This window comes from Pleurodeles waltl, chromosome 11 (genome assembly GCF_031143425.1).
Source record: "Pleurodeles waltl isolate 20211129_DDA chromosome 11, aPleWal1.hap1.20221129, whole genome shotgun sequence".
Classification (NCBI taxonomy): domain Eukaryota; kingdom Metazoa; phylum Chordata; class Amphibia; order Caudata; family Salamandridae; genus Pleurodeles; species Pleurodeles waltl.
The window spans coordinates 598,019,921-598,045,097 of record NC_090450.1 but is presented as its reverse complement, the minus strand read 5'-3'; positions in this window follow the sequence as shown (position 1 = coordinate 598,045,097).

Sequence of the window (25,177 nt, the reverse complement as noted above, 5' to 3'; positions counted from 1 at the left end):
TCAGGGTTTACTCCTTTAGGTCTCTCTCCTGCACTCGTTCTCCTTCCTTTGCCTTTCTTCCGATTTTACTTCGCCCTCTACCTCCTTCCTTTTTTCTTTCTCTCTCTGCTCCACTCCTGCACCCCTTCCTCTTTCTCCTCCAAATGGACCCTCCCCTGCCTTTTTAGCTGTGTTCCTGCTCACCTCCCACACACCTACTTTTGTTTCTCTCCTAACTAGTCATTCATTTGTCTCTCTCACCTCCACTCTAACACTTCTTTTTCCTCATTTGGCTAATTTTCTATCCTTCGCTCCTCTTTTACTTTTTGTGTCGACCTCTCTTTCTGCTTCCCTCTCACACATTATATCTCAATCAGAGGTGTAACACAGACCCATGCAGAACCTCAAGCCACATCCTTCAGATCCCCCATTCAAAGATGCAGGAGTCTCAGGGGAGCCGTGTACACATCCTGCAAGGAGGCATCATCATGTGTTACATCAGCGGTCTCTCTTCACCTTACACCTCTTACTTACCTCCTTTTCTCTCTCGCTTCACTACTAGTCCCTATATCGCGTTCTCTCCCACCCTCTGCTCCTGGTGCATACATCGGAAGCTCAGACTTTCCTGTGTGAAAGGCTGTCTTTCATTCCAGGGCTTGACAAGAGAGAGAATTCTGAAATTCATAAATCAATTACATTTAAAAACAAACAAAAAAGTAAGGTTTGGAATGTAAGAGTGGGCAAATAAGACTGCGTGACAGAAATACAGGATATTGGGGCGTTTAAATATTTAAAATTGCGTGTTCATTTAAGAGAATCCACCATTTCAACACAGAGGCAGAACAGTCCCATATTCCAGGTGCTCCAGGCATCATGCAGTCACAGCCAAATGCTGTTTACGGGGTGGCAATGGCTAATCATTTATAAAGGCAGCGGGGTAGAGAGACTGTCTCAGGATACTCCCATTTTCCCGACCAGGAGAGCGACAGATTAGCACCATCTTGGTCCTCACGGTTGAGAAATGGAGGGGCTGGGACAAGATTAGAGGCAGACAGCACTCATTTTGATTTTCAATGTTCATGCAGTTCAGTCTGAGACGACAAGCAGACGACTGCCAGCAAGTGTTGCGAGTAGCGTATGCAGTCACTGGGATGCAGCTAGAAAGGAAGAGAGCTCTGGGATCGCATGCTGATGGTGACTGTGCCCTTGATGCGGCGCACCAAGGTCCAGATTTCCTAAGATTTTGCATCAGTGTTATGTCACTTTTCTGTCACACCCGATGCAAAGCCTATTATAGTATGTTCTAAGCCACAAAGTCGCTTTACTAGTTTAGCAAACAAAAAGGACTATTACTATCAGGGAGAAATGTAAGGGGGAAAAAAAGCGCTCACAACCGTACCAAGCAAAAGTAAGAGAAGTACTAAGTATTATAAAAAGTTGGTGCTCCCGGCCTCGGAGGAATCTCCCCTACCCCCACACCTGTGATAACACAGATAAGCAAACTAAATAATGGAGACCTAGGCACTCATATATATATCAATATAGTATTAAATAAAGCTCTAACATACAGTGTAGTGTAATTCACTAATTAATGGAGCATTCATTGGAAAAATGACATTTAACACAATCCAATAGACTTCAAGTTGATTGACAAATCCATCCTTTATTGTGACAATGAACCAGCCAACACGTGTTTCGTCATGGGAGTAAGTACTCCCCGTGACTTTATCAAGGCTGTAAAGAACCCAATATACAATATATATTTAGATTGAAATTATAAATAACAATGCATGTTTACACGTATTCAATTACCAATAATAGTTATCAAAGCAGGAAATAAAGCTTACAACAGAACGGCAATAGCCAGCTCTTCATTATAATACAATTAGAAACTAATTCAAAAACTAATCATATAATACATGCCATAACATATGAATATAAATTTTATGAAGGTAACAACCATCACAGCCCAGTGTGACAAACGAGAAATGGAGACCAAGGCAAAACCCACAGTTAACCAACTCTCATAGTGAAAAAGTGAACTAAGTTCAAAATTATAACCAGTGTGAACAATATTTACAAATGACCCATCAAAAAACCTTCCAATAAAGTGACAATAACCAGTGTGCAAAGTGTCGAGAAAATATAAAACCCCAGTGAAATTGTCATACCTCAATCAATAATAATGCAAGAAGACTTTGTGCTGCTATCATCGTAATAAGCATATATCTCATCAAATGCTGAAAATAAAATACAATGCGAGGTATAACAGGTGACTAAAGAACTATAATGGTCAAGTGCTTTTCCTAATATCAATATCGAGCACCTACCCGCTTAAGGCCATCCAGCCATATCAACGTTAAGATGAAAAAGAATATCCACAACGTCTTACTGTCGAAAATATTACCGAAAAAGAGATTAGAACAATATCGTATTTAAAGTGATTATCAATGTTAACAAGCATCCATGTAACTATAACCAGTATTAGTATCTTACCAAATCTTCTTACAAAATACATATAAAAGACCGGAACCGAAAATTGCAGTTCCGATCGCACCGGCCGTAGAAGAAACCTGACTCCATTACGATAACTCCTTAAATAACCCCCATTGGCCGGCGCGCGTTTTGCAAAGCAAAAAAGAAAGAGGTGCGCGACTTGTTAAAGTGTCGATTCCAAATTGCCGGCAACTCGCGGGCGCCATCTTGAAAAATAATAAAGCCATCAATCATTGCTACCCCGACATCCTCAAACTATTATAGTTGCTATCATTGGTATCAACCCTAAAATAAGATCAGAAGAAAACAAAAACCAAGCGTAATCAGTACAGAAAATATAAAAATATACCGATTGTAATTATAAAACAGAAAATAATCACGCACGTAATTCAATCCACCAAAGTATACCATTGAACAATTATCTCCTCATGTATCTGAGCAACAATTAAAAAGTCACAAAGATAAACTAACACTTTGCCTTGGCCCCTGTCTCTAAAGTCAAGCCGGGCAGTGATAGGTCAATTGAAATTACAACAAGTTAATATCAGCTATATAAGTATCATAGCGACTCTACAACAATCCAGCAACATCAAATGGAGAAGGCTATTTAATAAAAAGAAAAACCTTTTATATGCTTAAGATAAGTGTACCATACTATGAATGCAGTACATGATAATCATCTAATACAATGGTTATTAATGTTGTTATTGTATTTCATTTTGAGATGGAGAAGACCCATATATTAATGTCAAAACAGCAATATAATAACATAAAACCTTCAGTTATATTCCATCAATCTAAATAGTATTCCATTTCATAATTCGAATTCAGCAAACAAAAAGGAACACAATGTAACACACAGCTTCATGTAGGCATTACATGGGTGGACCATATGTGTTCCCAGGCATCCATCTATGTATTCTGGCATACACAGATTTACAAAAATGTGCACTAAATTGGTTTTGTACTACAATGGTGTGCTACCTGATAGAGGCATAACCAGAAGAAAATACATCTGATTGTTTTCATGCAGGGAGGAATCCCTCTCTGCATAAGAGCAATCCTGCCTATAATGCAGGAGCGCTTTCACCATGGATCTGGGTTGATGCTAGGCAGCACACAGTGCACCCGTGCTAGGGGATAGCGATGAGAGCAATCTCTTACTAGGCCTGATGCATTTCTATTCTCTCCCTTTCATGCAACACAATGCAGCAAGTTCCCTTTCTGCATTGTGGGAAATAATACTAAATCTGACTCCTGTTCCACAGGTTAGCCGCAGCACAGATTCTACAGCATCAGTCCATGGTGTGTACGTACATGATCAAGGGCCCAAAACAATGACCACTTCAGCACACTTGAGGGGGTCGAGACCAGCCTAGTTACAAGACTGCTAGAACTGACAGCCGTAGGGTGATCACCCTCAACATTTTGCCTGCCTCCCTCCACTTTTTGTCACTGTTTTTGCTGGTTTTAGGACTCTGTGCATTTTACCACTGCTAAGCAGTGCTAAAGTGCATATGCTTTTTCCCTTAAAACATAGTGACATTGGCTCAAACCCAATTGGCTTATTTAATTTACTTAAAAGTCCCCAGTAAAAGTGCACTACATGTGCACAGGGCTTGTAGATTAAATGCTACTAGTGGGCCTGCAGCACTGATTGTGCCACGCACTTAAGTAGCCCGCTAACCATGTCTCAGGCCTGCCATTGCACGGCTTGTGTGTGCATTTTCACTGCCAATTCGACTTAGCATTTAAAAGTACTTGCCAAGCCTTAAACTCCCCTTTTTCTACATATATGCCACCCCTATGGTAGGCCCTAAGTAACCCATAGGGCAGGATGCTATGTAGGGAAAAGGCAGGACATGTACCCGTGTAGTTTATATGTCCTGGTAGTGTAAAACTCCTAAATTAATTTTACACTGCTGTGAGGCCTGCTCCTTTCATAGGCTAACATTAGGGTTACCCTCATATACTGTTTGAGTGGTAGATTCTGATCTGAAAGGAGGAACAAGGTCATATTTAGTATTGCCAGAAGGGTAATACAAAATCCCGCTGACTGGTGAAGTTGGATTTAATATTACTATTTTAGAAATTGCACTTTTAGAAAGTGAGCATTCCTCTGCACTTAAAATACTTATGTGCCTTAGCCACATCTGGCTAGGTTCGTTGACAACTCCCTTGTGCATTTCACTCAGACAACCCCAAACACTGGATGCTTAGTCACACCTGCACACATCTGCATACTGAATGGGTCTTCCTGGGCTGGGAGGGTGGAGGGCCTGACACTTACATGTCAAAGGACAGTGGCCTGACATCACACAATGAACTGCCAAATCCCCGACTTGGACCCTGGCAGACAGGATGGAACTGAAAGCGGACCTTGTGCACTTCTAAACCACTCTTTGAAGTCTCCCCCACTCCAAAGGCACATTTGGGTATTTAAACATTGCGTCTGACCCTACCAACTCAGACACTTCTGGACAAGATATCACTGATGGAGAAACTCTGAACCAGAACCTGCAATCTGCCAAGAGAAGCTGCCTGGCTGCCCAAAGGACTCACCTGACTGCTTTTCTGCAAATGACTGCTGCCCTGCTGTTGCCCTGCTGCCTTGCTGCTCTCTGGCTCTGCTAAGAACTGCTCTCCAAGGGCTTGGATTGAGCTTGTCTCCTGTTTTCTGAAGTCTGAGGGCCAAAAAGACTTCATCTCTGCAAAGAACTTATTGTGTGGCAAAACTTCGACACACAGCCTGCCAGAAATGATGCACAGCCTGCATCGTGGTGAGAAAAATCAACATACGCCGGAATGACGCAGCCTGGCTACCCGAGTGGAGATTGACGCAGCAGCAGCATTGCAACTGGAACTTCGATCCATGGCCCACTGGATTGACGTACCCGAGCCAGAACGACACAGCCCGACTTCCTGCAAGAATAATCAACCCAGCGCCTGCCATGCAACCGAAATTCACCCGTATTGCCCACCGGATCGACGCAGCTCCTGTGACTCTGTCCTGCACACCCAGGATTTCTCTGCATCGTCCCGGGGTTTCCAAATATCCCGCAACATGAAGAGGATCCAAGTTTGCGCACCGGAAATCGACGCAAGGCCCTGGCTGCGTGAAAAATATCGACGCATCGTCTGTGTGCTCCCGGAGAAACCGACGCACACCTACCTGTTTTCCACACATCTCCTCCTCTGCGGTCCCTTGTGGATAATTTAGACGCAAAGCAGGTACTGTGGGCTTGCAAGAGACACATAGTGCTTTTAAGAACTTATTACTCTTTTTCTCATTTTCTAAAGTGATATTTCAATGTGTACTTATCAAATCTTGATCGATTTGATCGTATTTTATCTAGATATATATTCTATATTTTTTAAACCTGTTTTGTGTATTTTTGTGGTGTTTATGCTGTATTATTGCATGATTTATTGGACAAATACTTTACACATTGCCTTCTAAATTAAGCCTGGCTCCTCAGTGCCAAGCTACCAGAGGGTGGGCACAGGAAAATTTCGATTGTGTGTGACTTACCATGACTAGAGAGAGGGTCCTTGCTTGGACAGGGGGTAACCTGACTGCCAACCAAAGACCCAATTTCTAACAAAGACTATTTTTAAAAAGCCTGTCATAAACACACCCAAAGAGATGGCCTCAGATTTGGAGGGGCAGGGTAAAACACAGAGTGTCCACGGTCCCACAGGCTTCCTTACCTATGGCCTCAGAAGAAATTAGTTATCTTTCCTGTTAGCTTGGTTGAGGAAATCTGCAGTGATTAATTTACAGAAGAATAATGGGCAGGTCCCAAATTGTTGCCAATGATATGTAGTCTTAATTCCAATGTATGCCACTTTAATCCACAACCAGTAAGTAAGTAAGTTTGTTGACACGTTTAATTAAAACCATTGCAATTCCAAAATACATAATAACATAAATACTTTGCCTATTCAATATGTTAGTGGGGAGCCATAATAAAAAACATAAAAGCTTATTAGAAACTAAAACATATAATGGTTAAAGAGTTGTGCATATCTAAAATGTTCTCCACTAAATCCAACCTTGATCTTGAACTTAATTTTGGGACTTTCTTGCTCCCTTGCGAACACAATAATAGTAAATGAGTGAAGCCGAGTGAGAATCCTAGTTGGTGGCCCTTACACTCTCGGCTTCGCCTTTATTCACTATTTTTTTCTGGGCCTGTACCATGAATTTAGTCCCTTGACAAGAAAACGGGATCGAAAGTCCGCTAAGCCAGCTAATGATGGCCGGTCTGCATGAGCGTATGTTCAATGTCTTAAAAATGTTTTTCAAATATAATGTCCTGTGGCTTAGTAAAGCCGGGCACACCCAGAAAATATGTTCTAATGACTCTTTTCTGTACCCACACAGTCGACAGGAATGTGTCAGGTCCTGCTGTTTACATGTAGGGACCATATCCTTTGTTTCCATCAACCCAAAGCGGAAAAGCATGAACCAATGTTTCAGCGACTGGTTGAAGGTTGCTGCTAGATATTCCTGTGCCCGTAAAGTTTTGTATGATGTTATTATAGTCCAGGCATGCTGTCTGCTTGCCAGTTTTTGTTTGTCAGAATTTAAAGATTTCTTCTTAGTGACAGCGTTTGCCTTCCAAAAAAACTCCTTTTTGTCCGGGTTCCGGTCCCAAGCTTCTAGCAGACCTAGTACTTTAATGCAGTTATTTAAGAGATGACCCCAGGTGCTTTTGTCATTGTGACGTTGTTGCTCCTCAATTTCCATCCAACATAGGTTGTTTAGAGTACCAGTCTCAGCTGCACGCATCCTCCAGCATAGTTTAATGAAGGCACATCTAGTCTGAAATTCATGGTTTTTCAGACCTAATTCTAAACGGACCTGAGCTGGAGATTCTGGTGTTGGTATCCGAAAAACTGTTTTGAAGGCCTTTATCTGGACTTGATTGAGAAAAACTGCCTCCTTCCCCAGCATGATTTCGGCGCCATAGGTGATGGTGGGCATTAGTCGCGCTGCCATAACAGCAAGCAGGTGAGTGCATGAAGGGCAGCTCAGTTTTTGTTTTAGAACTTTGAAACCATAGGTCAGTGAGAGGGCTTTTGCTTGAGCGACAGCAAACTGTGGTTTAAAAGTCAAAAGACGGTCCATAGTGAATCCCAAGTACTTATATGTGGGTGCAACCTCCACCCGAGATCCATTTATGAAGCATGAAGCAGATTTAAACTTCCTGTCAACTAGGCGGACAACCTTGGTTTTATTCAAATTCAGTTCTAGGCCTTGCATTGTTATGCATGTATAAAATGCATCAATGCTATGCTGTAGCCCAACAGGTGTTTGGCTGAGTAAAACTATGTTGTCTGCGTATTGTAGCCATGCAATTCCTTTCTTGGCCAAAACTGGCGGGTGGCTATATACAGGAGCTAGAGCCTTTGCTATGTCTGCAAGATATAAGTTGAACAGCGTGGGAGCCAATACACACCGTTGTTTAAGTCCTTTTGCTGTTAATGTTCTGTTGGTGAGGTGGCTGCCCTCTCCGATTTTTACTTGCGTCCAAGTACCTGTCTACAAGTCCATCATTGCGCCAAGAAGGCTGCATGGTAAGTCCTAGCCTTTCAGTTTCTCTCATAGGCGGTTTCTTGGTACGCAATCAAAAGCTGCCTTTAGATCAATAAAGCATGCAAGTAGCCTTTTTTTCTTAAGCCTGGCTTTGTTTCCCAGCAAGGCCAGGGTTGCCAGGTTTGTGGAAGCACCCATACCAGCTCTAAAACCTCTAATCCACGACCAGATAGTCCCTGACTCTTTATTTCACCCCTTCAGGTTACCTTTCATCTCTGCTTTCGTTCTTTGCCATTGTGTTTCTGTCCTTCTGTCCCACCTTTGTGTTTTTCTCTCGCTTGCTTTGGATCAAATATGAAGCAAATAAGTGTTGTCCATTAAAAATGAGTGTGGGCCCAACTACAAACAATGGCTCACATTAAGCACTAAAAATATGTCTTAGGAAAGACTGTGCCTCACACAGGTAAAAAATGAGACAAGAAAGCCGAACAAGGAGGTGAATGGCCTCTCCTTGCTACAATATTCCCCACCTCTTTTCGAAATGTTAATGGTTCGGAAACAACGAGTTCGTTTTCATTCTCATGAATTTCATGAATCTCATGAATTTCCAGTATTTTTTACAAGCATTGGCATACTGCATCATGGCTTTAAATAAATGTAGATTATTATGTTTTTTTCGTTGCTTAATAAATATTAATATTTACCAGCTAACTTCGCGGTTCCCCTTTCACAATAGGTGAACATGTATGTAATTTAGCACTTGATTCGATTATTCTAAGGGTTTATTAAGACCAATGCGTTTGTCTGTAAACCATAAATGATGCATCAGCAAAATAGTTGAACGTTACACTGTAATGCATGTTTCTAACACCTATTTGGTAAGGTGGTAGACTGTAACAAAGAGTAGGGCAGCCCAAGTAATATCTCACTGGAAGCAGGGTTGTGTGAGAGGGAGAGAGAAACATACCATACCTACTAAAATATGCCACTGCTGCTCTACTCCCAAGTGCCAGCGCGCTTTCTGGATTCCTAATTACATGTACATCCTTTTTCTACTTTGTTTTTGAGCTATACAGTAGGCACATGTGCAAAGTTCGAAAAGTCTGGTGAAAAGAAACTTTTCTCATTTGTGCCTTCTTTGAGAAGGTGTACCTTTTTGTTGCAACACTTGTCTACAAATGAGAGCTGATATGGCTTTGCATCAAACACACTAGATGGTAGTGTGGAACTGGCCATGTACCACCTACGAGACGCCCATTGATGTAAATTGTGGTTCCATGTAGCATGTATTGCTACTTTGTGTTACTTTTAGGTAACAGCTGGAACGCAAATCCCAAATCAACACTTTTGGTGACTTTGTACCAGCACAAAGTGTTGCTAAATTTGGTCCAAGGACTTTAGTAACTCCAATTCCTCTCTGTCACAGTAAATCAAAATTAAAGAAGCATATCTCCATGTGAAGAGTTTAAAATTAATAAATATCTCTAAACTTTGGCATATCACTTATAAATCCCCTTTCTTCAGTGAATGATGGTGCCTATTCGAAGATTTAAAGTATCAGCGGGCGGCTATCACTCTGTTATTGTGCAACTAAATGCTGTTGCCTGTTCTTGTGGCTAGTGATAGATTTTTCTAAAATAGCATCCTCATATTTGCAGGGACCGCAGTAACTAATAATTTTAAGGAGCACTTGAGTGGAACATCGTGACATCAAGCTATGTCAAATAAGCTGAACCATAAGAAACGTCATAAACTGTGTTTAGCTCAACCCTAGATGGGCAACAACTCCTCAAAACCTATTTTGTGAAGTCCATAGTACGTCTCCAACACTATGAGCACCTTGTAACTTCAGTCCGGGTAACACACGTAAATACACATACATACGTGCGTTGGCAACTTGGGGTGAGAAACGGGCCATCGATTCAAGATAATATACTGTGTAATGATGCACTGTGTATATTTGTTTACTGGCACTCAAACTACTACACAGCACTAAAAATACTATTCCACATGCGTTTATAGGAATTGGCTGCAGGAAGGTGGTTTGCACACTATATGAGTGACAGAGGAATTTAATGTGACTTTATCGATTGAGTGACCCATGCCACACAAGTCTGTGGCAATTTTTATATAGCTAAGGTAGCTTTGAATACTACGCACAGCTTAAGGACCAGGCTTAAGGACAAAAGGGATAAAGCCCTATGACCTTGTTTTTGTGAGAACCTTTTTCTGTCTTTGGCTCTAGAGAGTGGTGTTGACCTTCTCCTCAAAGCTGAAGGCTTTGCCTGTCAAAGGCTCCTTGATGATGCATTTGGGTTATGCAAGTGGGGAGCAGCCATTGAGTGTGGCGCTCTTTTGGCCATCCCTGACTCGAACTTGTAAGCCTGGATGCCTCACGTATGGTGCCTTCAGCATGCTACTGGAAAGTGATAAAAAGTGCAGGCATCTAGTGGCATGTGCTCCTGGTGCATGTAAGTCTTGAAACAGCCAGCAGTGAGAACCCATGAAACTGGGTCAGTGAATGGTGGGACAGCTGTACACCTAGCTATTCTGTTATATACCACCTGCACATGTAATCTTATTGCAGATGCCTTAATCTACAACATCATTACCATAGGTGCAGGAGGTGGGGCACAGAGTGGGGGAGAAATGTGCCAATAGGAGGTGACCCATGATAAACACTGTTGGACCTGGAGGGCCCCACGTCAGGAGCCACATGGGACCTTCATAGGTGTAAGGAGGTGTCACCATAGCCAGGCGGCATTGAGACCTCTATGCAACCACTGTAAGGAGTATAAGCAGAGATGGAAGGATATGCAGGACTCTCTTGGAGTACTCTGATGCTAGTGGCTGCATGTGCCCTGTACATAGTGTAGTTAGCACAGCTTCATTTGCTGTCATTGATATTTTTGCCATTTTACTGGGAAGGCTTGTGTATTTGAACATTATAAAAGGTGCAGTATTAGCAGCGTATCATCCATTTATGAGACCTAATTTACACCAAAATATGTAATACTACCAGATGGGGATGCATTTAGGTCAACTACTGCCCATCCTAATGGGCCACACCCCCTCACCTTTTGGCCACTGTAAAGAATGTTTATCAGGCTGAGAAAAGGTCAGCCTATAGACACTCTTTATTTTCAGGTCAGGCAGCCAGGAGCTAGACATGCGCTAAATGTGCAGACTCCGGATGCCTGAGCTGAAGTTTGCCTGGCTGAGGAAGTTGCAGCTCTCGTGGGTGTGACATCTTCAGCCTGGCAAAGCACCTTGAGCTCCCCCCCCACTACTTGTGATGAGGGGAAGCATCACTGATTGCCTCATACTTGGATGTTTCAGTTCTAAGCCTTGAAGTGCCCAGGGCAGAGTGTCAATCACTGACACCTCGTCACAGAGTAGAGTGGGGTCAGCAGTCTCACTGGACCGATCCCACTCTGTGAAAAGTGAGGGACTGCTGACTTCCATTTGGTCAGCCAATGAAGGAAAGCAGCAGCCCCAACCCTCCTGGACTGCTGCCTTTCGTCAATGGCTGACCTTATGTCCGTAGCATCTCCCGTGTTCCTTGGGTCACTTGCAAACATACATAAGAAACACAGGTGGCTATTTACTCCACATGAGCCAGAGCACCCACACCTTTCCACCCATAATATTTGATAATATAGTATACTTTCAGTAGCTTTTTGGAATGACCCAGAATTGAAACTTGGAAACACAGAGAAAACTGTGTTTTTTTACAACCATACTTGCAAAGAGAATAGTGCTATGTTTTGCTTACTATAACGTTTCTCAATAACTCATGTGTTTTTTTAAACTCATTAATTTTAGCTACAGCTTTCACTGACAGGAACTCACAAGATTGAGGCGTAAAAGGGGTCACTCTCTAAAAGCGCCACTATAAATAGAATACTAAGAGTGAACTAGAGGTTAGCACAGCAACACTGTGTGCATATTTCACTTACACAGTATTGACAACACCAATATCACCAACTGAAATATTGATAAAATATCATACAAATATATGTACACAAAACACATTATTAAACAAAATTGAACTACATTTTTAAACAATACAATTGTAAACTATGAGATCTAAAGTTGCACAACTCTTCCTCACACCTATTCAAATGTGAAGTTCTGGCTGGCAGAAGTGGGAGAGCAAATGCAAATTCAGTATCCAGGACTTCTGACAAGGAAAAGGTAATTTTCTAAAAGTTACTTTCCCTTAATATTAAAAAGAAATCTGATTTACCCATTGAATTGGATGTTAGTAACCATTAAAAATAGTTTAATTATCTTTCTGTCTAGTTCCATTTCTGCAATATAATATTAATCTGTAAACTGGTTTTCTACACAGGACAACTAGGCCTGCCACAGTGAAAAATGGTTTTGGGTGCTAGTCACTGTAAGGACGTGTTAGACCTGACAGCATTATGGTGGTGTTCCTCCAACTTTTTGCCTGACACTCTAAATTTTTCCGATCTTGTTTCTGCTGGTTTTAGGACTCTGCACATTTCACCACTGCTGATCAATGCTAAAGTGTTTGTGCTCTCTCTCCCCTAAACATGGTAACATTGGCTCCTACTCAATTAACATATTTAATGTACCTATAAGTCCCTTGTAAAGAGCACTAGCTGAGCCCAGGGCCTGTAAATTAAATGTTACAAGTTGGCCTAAAGCCCTGAATGTGCCACCCATATAAATACCCACTTAACCTGACACTGCAAGGCCTGTGTGTACAGTTTAACTGTCACTTCAAATTGGCAATTAAAACTACATGCCAATCCTTAAACTCCCCTGTTATTACATATAAGTCAGCCCTAAGGTAGGCCCTAGGTAGCCCATAGGGCAGGGGCTATGTAAATAAAAGGCAGTTCATGCACTTGTAAGTTTTACATGTCCTGGTAGTGAAAAACTCCCAAAGTTGTTTTTTACTATTGTGAAGCCTGCTTTTCTCATAGGCCAGCAATGGAAATTCCCTTACATACATTTACGTGGTAATTTCTGATCTGAAAGGAGTGGCATTGTCATGGTTGGTAGGGTTGGAATGGCTGTGAGAAGTCCTGCTTACTGGTAAAGTTGGATTTAACATTACTATTATACAATACAGGACTTTTAGAAAGTAAGCATTTCTCTGCATTCACTGCTCTCTGTGCCTCACAGCCTGTCTCCAATTCACTCATGGTATGTGCTGATTAACAGGCCCCTTTGTGCATTCCACCCGGACAGCCATAAGCACAGGACACTCAGATGCATCTGCATTAATCTGAATACTGATGGGTCAGGAAGGGTAGAGGGGCTCTCACTTACACTTTAAAGGCTAGTGGCTTGACCCCACACAGAGGACTGATATCCCCCCACAGATCTCCTGGCAGACAGGACTGAGTTGAAAGGGGAACTGGTGGACTTCAAAACCACTCTTTGAAGTTTCCTCCACTTCAAAGGCACATTTGGGTATATATATTGGGTCTGTGACCCCCTAAAATCAGACACTTCTGTACCTACAACTGGACTCTGTCAGAAGGACTTCAGTGCTACCCAAAGGACTCATCTGAACTGCTTTAATGGAAGGACTGCTCTCCTGTTTGTTGCCCTGCTGCTCCCTGGCTCTGCTTGAAGGGCTTTGCCTTCCCACCACAAGTGATCTTCAATGGCTTGCCAGCTTGCTTCCTGTTAAGAAGTCTCAGGGCCATCAAAGACTTCACATAAGGGAGAAAATCCACTGCACCAGAAAAATCGATGCAACGCCTACAGAACTGACACAGCGCTGTCTCGCAGTTTGGAAATTGCCGCTGTTCCTGCAAAATTGAAGCACTGCCTGTTTCACCGCAGTTCCATCATCACAGTGTATCTGGATTTTCCACACATTGCCCCTGGTCATCAATTTGTCATCAACCCTGCACCTTAATAAGGAACCGTGGCTGTGTAAGAAAGAATCTATGTATCACCTCAGCCGCTCTGGAAAAATTGAAGCATCTCTTTGCTTCCCGACGCCTCACCTCCTCTGTGGCCCACGGCAGCTTTATTTTTGATGCATCCCAGGTACTTTGTGCTATAGAGATACATCCATTGATTCCTGTGGATTAAGACTTGCTTAAACCTCTAAAAAGTTATATCTTGACTTGTGCATATTGGTTTCATGGTTTCTGGTGGGTCTTGTCAGGATTGTGGTAGGGGCACCCCTTGAGTTCACAGAACATCTCCCAACGAGGCAGTGTACCGAAGCAGAAGAGCAGCTAAAGGCATACACTGGGAAAGGACAGCTATGGTAAGGCACAGAAAACAGGAACGTGAAGGCACAGCAACCTTAGTGTGAACAAACAAGGAACGGATCTGTAATGGACAAACATGCTGGGGTTATCACTAAGGTTGTACACAGGATAGGGCTGAAAGCTTCCCACAGCAACAGGGAACGTCAATGCCTCTGTGCAGATTACTCTTACAGATAGTCATCCCACAAGCCCCATAGAAAGGAGGCAGCAGAAGTGATTCTCTCTCTGAAACCTTAGTGTCCAAACAAGGATTGTACTCACATATATGAGACTAGGCCTTGTGGCTGCAGCTGGAAACACAGTGGCAATTGCTGGAAAACAGCAATAGCAAACTGTCACTGTTAGGCACTAAAGACTACATACACCACTAGACAAAGGATGGGGGCTGGAATTGCCTCCTGCAAACCAGGGGCAAACCCCATTACAAAAGAAAACACTTATACACAGGTGAGGACTGAGAGTACACTTGCCAGACACGATAACCCAAGAGGAAACAGAAATAGAAGGAACAAATTAGGAGGCAAAGGGAGGGACAGGGAGCAGGCTCATTCTGAAGCAATGGCAGGAACAGGACTAGAATAACAGGAAGCAGGCTGTGGCTGGAACAAGCAGGAACAGGACCGGGAAACAGAGAGAAGGCTCTGGCTGGAACAAGCAAGAGCAGGACTGGGAAACAGAGAGCAGGCTCTGGCTGGAACAAGTAAGAACAGGCTGGAATACCGGGAGCTGGAACAAGGAGGAACAGGACTGGAAAACAGAGAGCAGGTTCTGGCTGAAACAAGGCAGGAACAGAACCGAAAAACAAGGAGCGGGCTCTGGCTGAAACAAGCAGGTATTGGGCTGAGAAACAGGGAGCAGACTCTGGCTGAAACAAGCAGGAACAGGGATGAGAAACAGAGAGCAGGTTCAGGCTGAAGCAGAACAGGGCTGGAACACATTCCAACAAGGGGTCTAGTACACAAAGGAATCGAACTCCAATGCACGACGTGGAGCTTCAGGGAATAGCAGCTTATAAGCATTTCTAGGCAGGAATAAGCCCAGGGCAGAGTCAAATGGCTGGGCTGCACAAGAGAGGTCACAGGTGTGTGCAGTTCCAGTCTCTCACAAGTCCTGGAGGAGAGATCCAGTATAAAGGAACAACTGGACTTTTCCCATAGGAAGCAATGGACAGAGGATTACAGGTCTTACCAACTACCGAGCAGTGCATTATGGGACCTGAAGTCCATGGAGCAAATGTAGTTCTTTAATAGCACGCCATATCGAAAAGGTAAGCAAACAGCAGTCAGAAAGGGACTCTGGGTGAGTGTTAGTGATGATTCCCAGGCTACAGATAGTACGTTTACAGCATCCCCTGGAGATGGGACGGACGAGTCGTAAGAATTGGATATTTTTCATTTTGATCTTGTTTAATTCCAATAAATATTACATATTTTTTCTAAACTGGTGTGAAGTACTTTTTGTGGTGTTTTCACTGTGTTACTGTATGAGTTATTGCACAAATACTTTACAAATTGCCTTCTAAGCTAAGCCCGCCTGCACTCTGCTAGGCTTCAGTAGGGTGTTTAAAAGGGCCTCTCTCATCATCGGGGAAGTATGCAGTTTGTGATAGTAATAATAGCTAATAGCTGGGAGCAAGATGTCAGCAAATGTCGTACACAACTCCACAGGGGGTCCATCCAAACCAGTAGCCCTACCATTTAAGAGGCCACTATTAATTTTTTTACTTCATCTAGGGCGAACAGATGTTCCAAGAACACTCACTGGGTTCACCCAACCACAATAGTGCAGGATCCGATAGAAAATCTTCCACCTCAGTAGGAATATGCCCCCCAGCACAGAGTATAAGTTGGAGAGGTCTTTGGAGAAGGTGGTCAGGATATGGATGTCTCATCTCGGGAGACTTTCAGTGGGTCTGAAATCTCAATTACATGGTTTGGCCCCAGGTCATTCCATTATAGCACTAAGAGACTTGCTGCATATTTCACTTCACCACTTCACGTATTTCCTGCAATATTTCCTCTCTCTTTTTGCAATTTCGAAATATTCAAGCAGCTTCTCTCACAAGGGGCCCTCTTTTTTGACAATTCCTGTTTCCTGACCTCACACTCAAGTTTGGACAAGTGTGACAAACATAATTTCAGCACTCTGTCTTTCTTAGCCATTCATCTGACTCTCATCACAGCCTTTAATGCCCCCTTAACCAAAAAAACACTATCTGTCAAGCCCATTTTTTTATTTTTTTTAAATAGACTGTAATTTCAGAAAAGAACACATCACAAAATATCCTGTTTCTCAGCTCGTCAAACCTCATTCACCACTGTCCAACTGTTTGGGGACATCCAACCCCAATAGCATGGATTAATGCTCATACTTTAGTGCTCAGGGAACATCCTGACCAACTGTATGGCCTCCCACACCCATGGCCAAACACCCAACACCCTAACCTAGTCCACTTGTTGTACGTAGCAGACAAAAGGTTCCCTCTCTTATCAGAGGGTGTTTATGTCACCATATGTCCAGCAGCTTCTGCTCCAGCAAAATGGCCTGTAGGGAGTCAGTGGTGGCCAACATGCATGACCGTAGGCCAGATAATTTATCAATGTGTTCTTGCAGCATACAGTTAAGGTCACCTCCCCAAAGTAGTGTGCATCTCTCTGAAGCTAAGATCTGCTTCAAAAGGTTATTAAAGCAACCTGGGTCATCTCTATGTGAGCCATAATTATTAACAATAATGATATGAATGCCAGACAGCACACACCCTGTTATTACATATCTGCCCTGCCCTGATCATCTATTTTGTGTCTAGGAGATTGAACTGCATATTGTGTTTTAATCAGGTTTGCTACTCCTCTGGAATACAAAAGCAATGACAAAGTGATACAGTAAAATTCCCATCCTTTCAAAAATATTATTTCTGTTGGCTTAATAAGGTGTGTTTCGTGAAGAAAGGCAATGCTAATACGGTGCCTATCTAGATAGGCCAGTATCACAAGCATTTTTAGGGGGTTGTTAGGCCCACACACATTCCAAGACACAAGTGTCAGGGACTGCATCATCATTGTCCTCAGTGTTCAAGACTCTCTAGTCCACTGATGTTAACCTATTATCATGTTTCTCAAGCTTATGCATGATGGTAGCCATTCTCAAGTTTAAGGATCCCTTCTTAATATTGATAAAGGCAAGACTCTCTTGAATTGCCCTATGTATAGCTTCCATATTTGTATTTTTTGCGGTGTCAACCATGCCAGAGCCTACAGGTACAGTGTCCATGGTAAGTTGGTTAGATCCTTACCTGTGTTCAAAGTGCAGTTTATCATCCGTCTTGCCTATAATGGTGTTAAGTAATATGGCATTTGTGCTGTATGGGTAAACTAATAGTGGCAAGGACAAATAGTAACATGCACCTCAAAGCTTGTTGCGAGTGCAGCAGGGAGCTATCACATCATGACTGTATCACATCTCTTGCCAAACTGGGACGTAACCTGCATGGCAACTAAGTTCTCAGTCACTGGTTTGATGTGGTCTCAGACATGCAAAAGTATCTCTGTATAATGTTCAGTTACTGCCCACAAGGAGGAGATGTCCTCAACAAGTGTGTTCATTATATTTGCCTTAATGCACTCCACTTTAGGGAGCGCCTTCCAAAAAAATGTCTTCAACCAGAGTTAAACATCTCATGCATATAAAATGTTTTCAAAATACAATGTTTTAATAAAGTAAATTAAAGAAACAATTGTCAAGTGCATAAGTGATACTGGGGTGCAAAAAAACATGCGTGGTGCTCAGGCAAAAGTGATACAAATACACACTGAGTGTATCACAATTCACAAAATCTGTAAGCAGCTTAAATGGACTACTGTTGATGATCACTTTATGTATGTGCATTGCAATGTCATTGACTAACCGGGCAGACTTTTTGCAATATTCACATTAAATTTACTGTCTCTCGCTGCTGTGATGAGAGGCATCTATCCTTTAATTTGTTCCCATTCTAGTCAATGTGGAACCCTCATTTTCTTGCAGGTGGCCATAGAGTGGACCTGTAAGGGAGAAAGAGGAGACTTTGGTGGTCATTATAAACATGGCGGTAAACACTGCAACGCCAGCAGTGGCGATAACTACCGCCAACAGGCTGGCAGTCTTGACTGCCAAATAATGAAGCCAATGAGAAACAAGTAGAGGTCAATCCGCACACTGAATTTTTTTTAGTCCCGATGATGACAGAGGAGGCTGCCCTCAGGCAGGTAGAAAACCCAACCCGCCATCAGTTCCGGGGCGGGAACCACCGCTAGGCAAAGTGTGGTGGAAACTAACAATTTAAAAGGAAACACTTACGCAGACATGGAGCAAGAGTTGGAAATAATGCCAGTGCTTCTCCTTGCCATATTCCTCCAGGACCGTGACGGATGACAAAGACGACGGTAAGTACCGTATTCTAGTACACATGGGATGAAAGGGCACAGTTACACACCCATCCATCCTGCAATGCACTCCCAACCCCTCCCACCACACCAAGCCATACATACCATAACAAAATGTACTTACCAGACACAAGCCAACAAATACCTGCACCACTGCACACACCTGTGCACACCACACCCCCCAAGTGAAACGCTGCACAAGGTCTCTATATTGTGCCAACAGCACTGCTGGGTACTTACATTTTATTTCAGGGAACAAAAGTAATGTCTAAATAAGGCCATTGGCCAGTCCATGAGAAAGTTTGTGAATGGCAAATATAGCCCAAAATTGACCCCACGTGTGCAAAGGAAACTCCACTGGAAAGGGGCACCAATGGGGTAGCCAGGCACCTCACGGAACAGGGGCAGAGGGTGGCGGGGTGGGGACTCAACTCTTAAAGGAGGGGTCTTGGGCTTAGGTTTGGGAGGTGGAGAGGGTTTGGGCTTGCCCTTGGTAGGAGGGGCAGTGGGCCTGGACCAGGGGGTGCAGAGGGACCTGGTGCAACACAGGACTTCCTTCTCCTTGGGGAAGGGGCACGGGAATGGGAAGGGCAGACTGGGGCAGACTTAGACGAGGAAGGAGAGGACTGGGCAACGGCATGGGAACGTTTAGTGCCAAGACGGAGTGGGCCAGTGGGTTCAAAAAGGTCAACACAGGATGGGAAAAGCTTCTTAGGTGCAGTTGGAGGGGATTTGGAGCCAGGTCTGGGAGTGGAGGTTGAGGGAGTGCTCGTACCCGGTGTAGGTGTGCCGGACATGGATTCAGGTGCCTGTTTAGTATGCTTATGTGTGGTGGATGTGTGTGGTGTGGATGTGTGTGAACGTTTGAGTGTTTTGGGAGGAGGGGGGCGGACACAGTGGGAGAAGACAGGCTGCCACTGTAGATGGATGTTATGTGGGTGTCTGTAGGTCTGGTGAGTGTGTTGCAAGTGTCTGTGAATGTAGTTGTGGTGAGTGCCGGTGTGGTGCCTGGGTTGAATGTGTAGATGTTAGCTTTTGTGGTGACTGCATGAATGGGGGCAGCAGCAGTGACTGAGGGTGCAGTGCATGTGGGTGTGCATGTTGAGGTGACAGACAGGGTGGCGGGGGAGGTTGACACACTGGGGGAGGTGGATGTTGTTGTGTGTGCTTTGGTATGTTGGGTATGTGCCTGCCTGTGGTGGGAAGTGTGGTGCTTGCGTTTATCTGTGTGCTTCTTGCGTGTTCATCTGTGTTCATGGCTGTCTGTAGGTGTGCCTGGGATGGGTGAAGGGAGTGGGGTGCTGGAAGCGGTAGAGGTGGTGGGAGGGGGGACAAAAAGACCAGGGACACTGGCTGCCATCAAAGAAGAGGCCAGATCCTGAAAAGATCTCTGTAGGCCAGACATGGCACGTGAATGCCCTCCAGGTATTAATTGCATTGCTGCATCTGGGATGCTTGCCCCTGGATGGCATTCACTGTGGTTGTCTGCCCTACAGAGAAGGTCCTCAGGAGGTCAATAGCCTCCCCTGGGAGGGCAGCAGGGCTGACTGGGGCAGGGGATGAGGTGCCTGGAGCGAAGGAGATGCCCACTCTCAAGGGTGAGAGGGCACAGGAAACTCGGTGGGAAGCAACTGGCAGGGCGGTGATGACATTGGGGTGGCGGAAGATCACAAAGAATGGGTCATCTGTCACCACCAGGGAGCTGCCATTAGAGAAGGTATCTGAGTCACTACCTCCAGTGGTAGTTACCTCCCCGTGGTACTCCCCTCGCCCTCCAACCACTGGTCCCCTTGGCGTCGGTTGACTCTGCCTCCTTGGAATTGTGGGCTGCTGTATCCCCACTCACCGGTGCCTCAGCTCCCTCGCCAGATGATTCTAATTTTCACAGGGACACAAGAGCACAGGGATGGGGAAATAAAACAAGAGAAGTTGATGTTAAATCCCTGAAATAGGTACATTTTGGCACACAGACCCGTACACACAGCAGACAAAACATACATTATGAATGTGTCCATGACTAGTAGGCATGACCCCAGCATATACCATATTACCTTCATGAAGCACAACTCTGATACACTGTGTGAAGTGAACCCATGAGAGACCATGCCAAGCCTATACATCTACAAGTTCATAAGGGCACAATGAATACCAGATGACAAAAAGGAGACCCCTCATAGGCTTACAGACCCTGCCAAAACTAAACTAGCTATGACACTATCCTAAGGATGTGGAGGGGGGCAGGACTGCAGGCACACACCTGTGTAAGTGCCTGGCACTACAATGCATGCACCCCACAGCACCTAAATACACCCATCATAGTGGTATAACAACAGTGTAGGTACTCACCCCTTGTGGCTGCTGTGCTGCCTTCAAGCGCCCATCCAAATCCTGATATGCCACCTCCAGAATGTGGGCCATGAGGGAGGTCAGGGTCCGATGGGCATCCCTTCCTCGTTGGGAGGCCTTCCCAGCTGGGTGTCTCCCATCTTGCTGGCCCAGCGCCTCTGGTCCTCCCACCTCTTCCTGCAGTGGGTGCTCTGCCGGTTGTAGACCCCCAGGGTCTGCACTTCCTTGGCGATGGCTTGTCACAGGCCTTTCTTTTGATGAGCGCTGAATTGTATGGGACACACAGAGTAAAGAAACAGATGTCAGTGTGGTTGCCCTGTACACAAATGCCATGCCCATTCATACTAACATGGCCCATGGAGACATGCATATGAAAACATTACAAGCAGATTGTGTCAGACAAATTATGGCAGGGCAGTCACACATCGAACACACATGCATACAGGCATTCGCCACAATCACACACATCTGAGGATGACAGATGGCAACTCACCTGCTCCTCTGGTTGCCCATACAACTTCGCATATAGGGGTAGAACCCCATCCACCAGCTTCTCCATCTCCTCAGTGGTGAATGCCGGGGCACGTTCCCCTGTGACACACACCATCTCAGGAACCAGAGTTAGGACTCAGCAGCACACGCAGTGGAGTACTACCCTTCACGTAATGCAGGAGTCAAGGGTCTGTCAAAATGGCGGTAGATACTGCGGCGGTGTGCACCGTCACCGCTGGTGGCGATCATGACTGGCCCAGGTTCCCCGTTGACATCCATTAATCTGGTGCAAGACGGTGAACACCGGATACCGTCGTGACGACTAACGCCAGCGCAATGAAGTCACTTCCACACTACCATACCTGGATGGCAAGAGGCTGCCATTTTGCTTTCAGCACGTCTCCATAGCCTTGCCGAGGGCCTCACCCATGGCCCCATTCACTCTCCCCTTCGTCAATTTCTGACATGATTCTTTGATCCACACATGTACTCACCGGTGGAAGTGTGTAAACAATGTGATACCATTATGACTGAGAAACCTCAGCACACATTAGCCTGATGGTGTACCTCATTCTTTCTGTTTGTGGGCGTTACCTATTTGTCGCATTTTGAAAAGTATAGTGGCATCATGTGATGCTAGTGTATTTCGACACTCAAAATGTGTTCTTTCCTCCCCCATAGGTACAGGCCCATCTGGTGAGTGAAGGCCCCATCTGTTTACAGTCCCCAGGCAGCTGTTGTCACTATGGAGGAACATCACATCATTATTACCTACAGACTTAATAGAACTACAATCCATAACCTCTGTGCATTAATGGATACTGTTCTGAAGCCGGCCAGTCGGAATCAGCATGCCATCCCTACAACTGTGCAAGTGTTATCTGTGCTCCATTTTTTGGCCACGGGCTCATTTCGGGTGACAGTGGGCATGGCTGCAGGGGTATCACAGCCAAAGATCAGCCACATCCTGTCCAATTTCCTGGATGCACTTGTATGTCCAGGTTTCACAAAGGGCTGAGCTCACCGCCATCAAATCTGGATTCTATGCCTTTGCTAATATCCCTCATGTAATTGGTGCCATTGATGGAATCCACATAGCCCTAATACCCCAAAGAGTGAATGAATAGGTTTATAGGAATCGTAAGAACTATCACTACATGAATGCACAATTGGAGTGTACTGCTGATCAGTACATTTCACATGTCAATGCCAGGTTCCCAGGATCAGTCCATAATTCATTTGTCCTGAGAAACAGCAGTGTGCCACACATGATGGGTCAACTGCAGGAGGACAGAGCTTGGCTCATAAGTGAGTGTGTATAACACTGGATCAGTTGCATAGCTGACAGTCAGGCTGTATGCAAGTGAAATGTGTGTGTTAAAGTCCTCTTTCACCCAGCTTTTGCAGGTGATTCTGGCTACCCCAACTTGCAATGGCTCCTGACACCTGTGAGGAATCCCAGAACAGATGCAGAGAGGAATTATAATGAGGCCCATGGTCATACTAGGAGGGTGATAGAGTGCACTATAGGACTCCTGAAGGCAAGATTTTGTTGCCTCCATCTCTCTGGAGGGTTCCTGCGCTATGTCCCTCACAAGGTGTCTAAGATAGTGGTGGCCTGCTGCATGCTGCACAACTTGGATGTGAGGAAAGCTATCCCATTTCTGGAAGAGTAGGATGCTGTCCAACCAGCCCTGCAACCTCAGAGGAGGGATGAGAATGATGGTGAGGAAGAAGAGGGGGAAGATATCAACTCCAGGACCCAGCTAATCCGGGTATACTTCCAGTGACTCTCAATAATGCTGATGTCTTCACTGCATAGTTTCAGTCTGACTCTTGTAATAAGTACTGTGGTGTCTTTTGTCAGTGACAATGCTAAATCATGACTGAAGTGGCAGGTGGCGGGGAACACAATTTTATGTACAGTGTGACATAGTTAAGACGCTACAGTGTGTTGGATCCCCCCTGCAATAAAAGTGGGATTATGATGGTAACTGACTAATGCATTCACATTCACAATCAATCTCTCATATTGATTAAGGACATGTCATTTGAGCGCACAGGTGTATTTATTCAATGGCAATATATACATGAGTGTTGGGACAGTGAAAGGGAGTGTGTACATGTTGAACAACATCCTCAGGTAGGTATGCTCAGCTGTTGGTTGCACTGGGGTATAGTCCATGGGTCCACTGGAAGATGGTGTGATGGCAGTGGCATGTCAACAAGGTAGCTCAGTGGCACAAAAGGGAGACAGTGTTGCGTCAAAAAGTTAGTGCTGACTAGCGCCATTTTTTAACACCACCTGGGAGTCATATTTATTCTATGATGCTGGGTGGCGCCAAAAATTGGTTAGGGTAATTTTTTCCGATGTTAACCATTGCGCCTTGTCATAAGGCAAAATGACGTTAATGAAGGAAAAATTACTCTAATCCGGTTTACGAGTTGTAAACACATTGCAAAAGGGAAATGCACCATTTTTGCCCACAATAGCATCAAAAACAGACGCTAACGGAGAGAGCAGTGCAAAGGAGACACAAAATGGAGCCAGAAAGCCAGGAGAGACCCTAGGAAGACCCATTCAACCAAAAACCAGCCAGGAGGACACAGACAAAACCCAGGGGAGGGAGAAGAATAAGAGGAAGTATCATTTCAGCGCAGAGGAGCATGAAATACTGGTGGGAGAGGTGATGGACCATCAACATCAACTCTTCGTCACCTCTAAATTACCAATTGGAAGGAGAGAGGCAGTCTGGCATTGTGGATAAGATCAACAGTGTGGCAGAGGTCAGGAGAACTGTAACTTAGTGCAAGAAACGCTAGCATGACTGCAGGCGAAGGACAAAGGAAATAATGTCACGGAACAGGAAGGCAGCACTGCAAACTGGAGGTGGGAGTCCAGCACCACAAGAGGACTTGGACGAGATGGACGAGATGGTTGCAGCGGTCATCCCAGAGGAAATCGTCACAGGAATGCAAGGACAGGACAGCGGAGACTTCCAGGAAACACCAAAAATGCAGGGGTAAGTGGGATGGGGGAAATATATGCTAAAACGTCAAGTGCAAGAAGGGGGAGGCATATAGGACTTACACAATGCATGTCAAAAGAGCACAGAGGGACACAATGCACATTAAGCAAGTTGCACCATGCAGACCTAAGCTTCACATGTACCTACGCCTTGGTAGTGCCATGCACCATGACAGACACAAAACTTGGACATATTTAGAACACCAGGCCTAAATACCTACATGTCCATATGCAGCACATTGGATGGATGGCATGTATAATGACTGTGCCACTGGTTTTGACATCACAATACCCCTTGCATGTAGTCACATCAACACCACCAACATGACCAAGACCTCAGAGACCAGGTAGTCAGTCAACACCATTCCTGGGGTAACGTAATAATGGTGTCCCTTGCAGTAACACCTTGCAACTGCCTTGCCTCATTGCCCAAACGCATGTGTGCAGCCTCTCACAGCACACAAGTCATCGCAACTGTCCCAACAGTACCCAGGTATGTGCCGGTAGCACCACCACACCGCAAAAAGACAACACATTCCCATGAGGCAGACACTGCAGTGGCACGTCTGAGACATGAATACAGGGCTACTAATGTGGGTAGCAC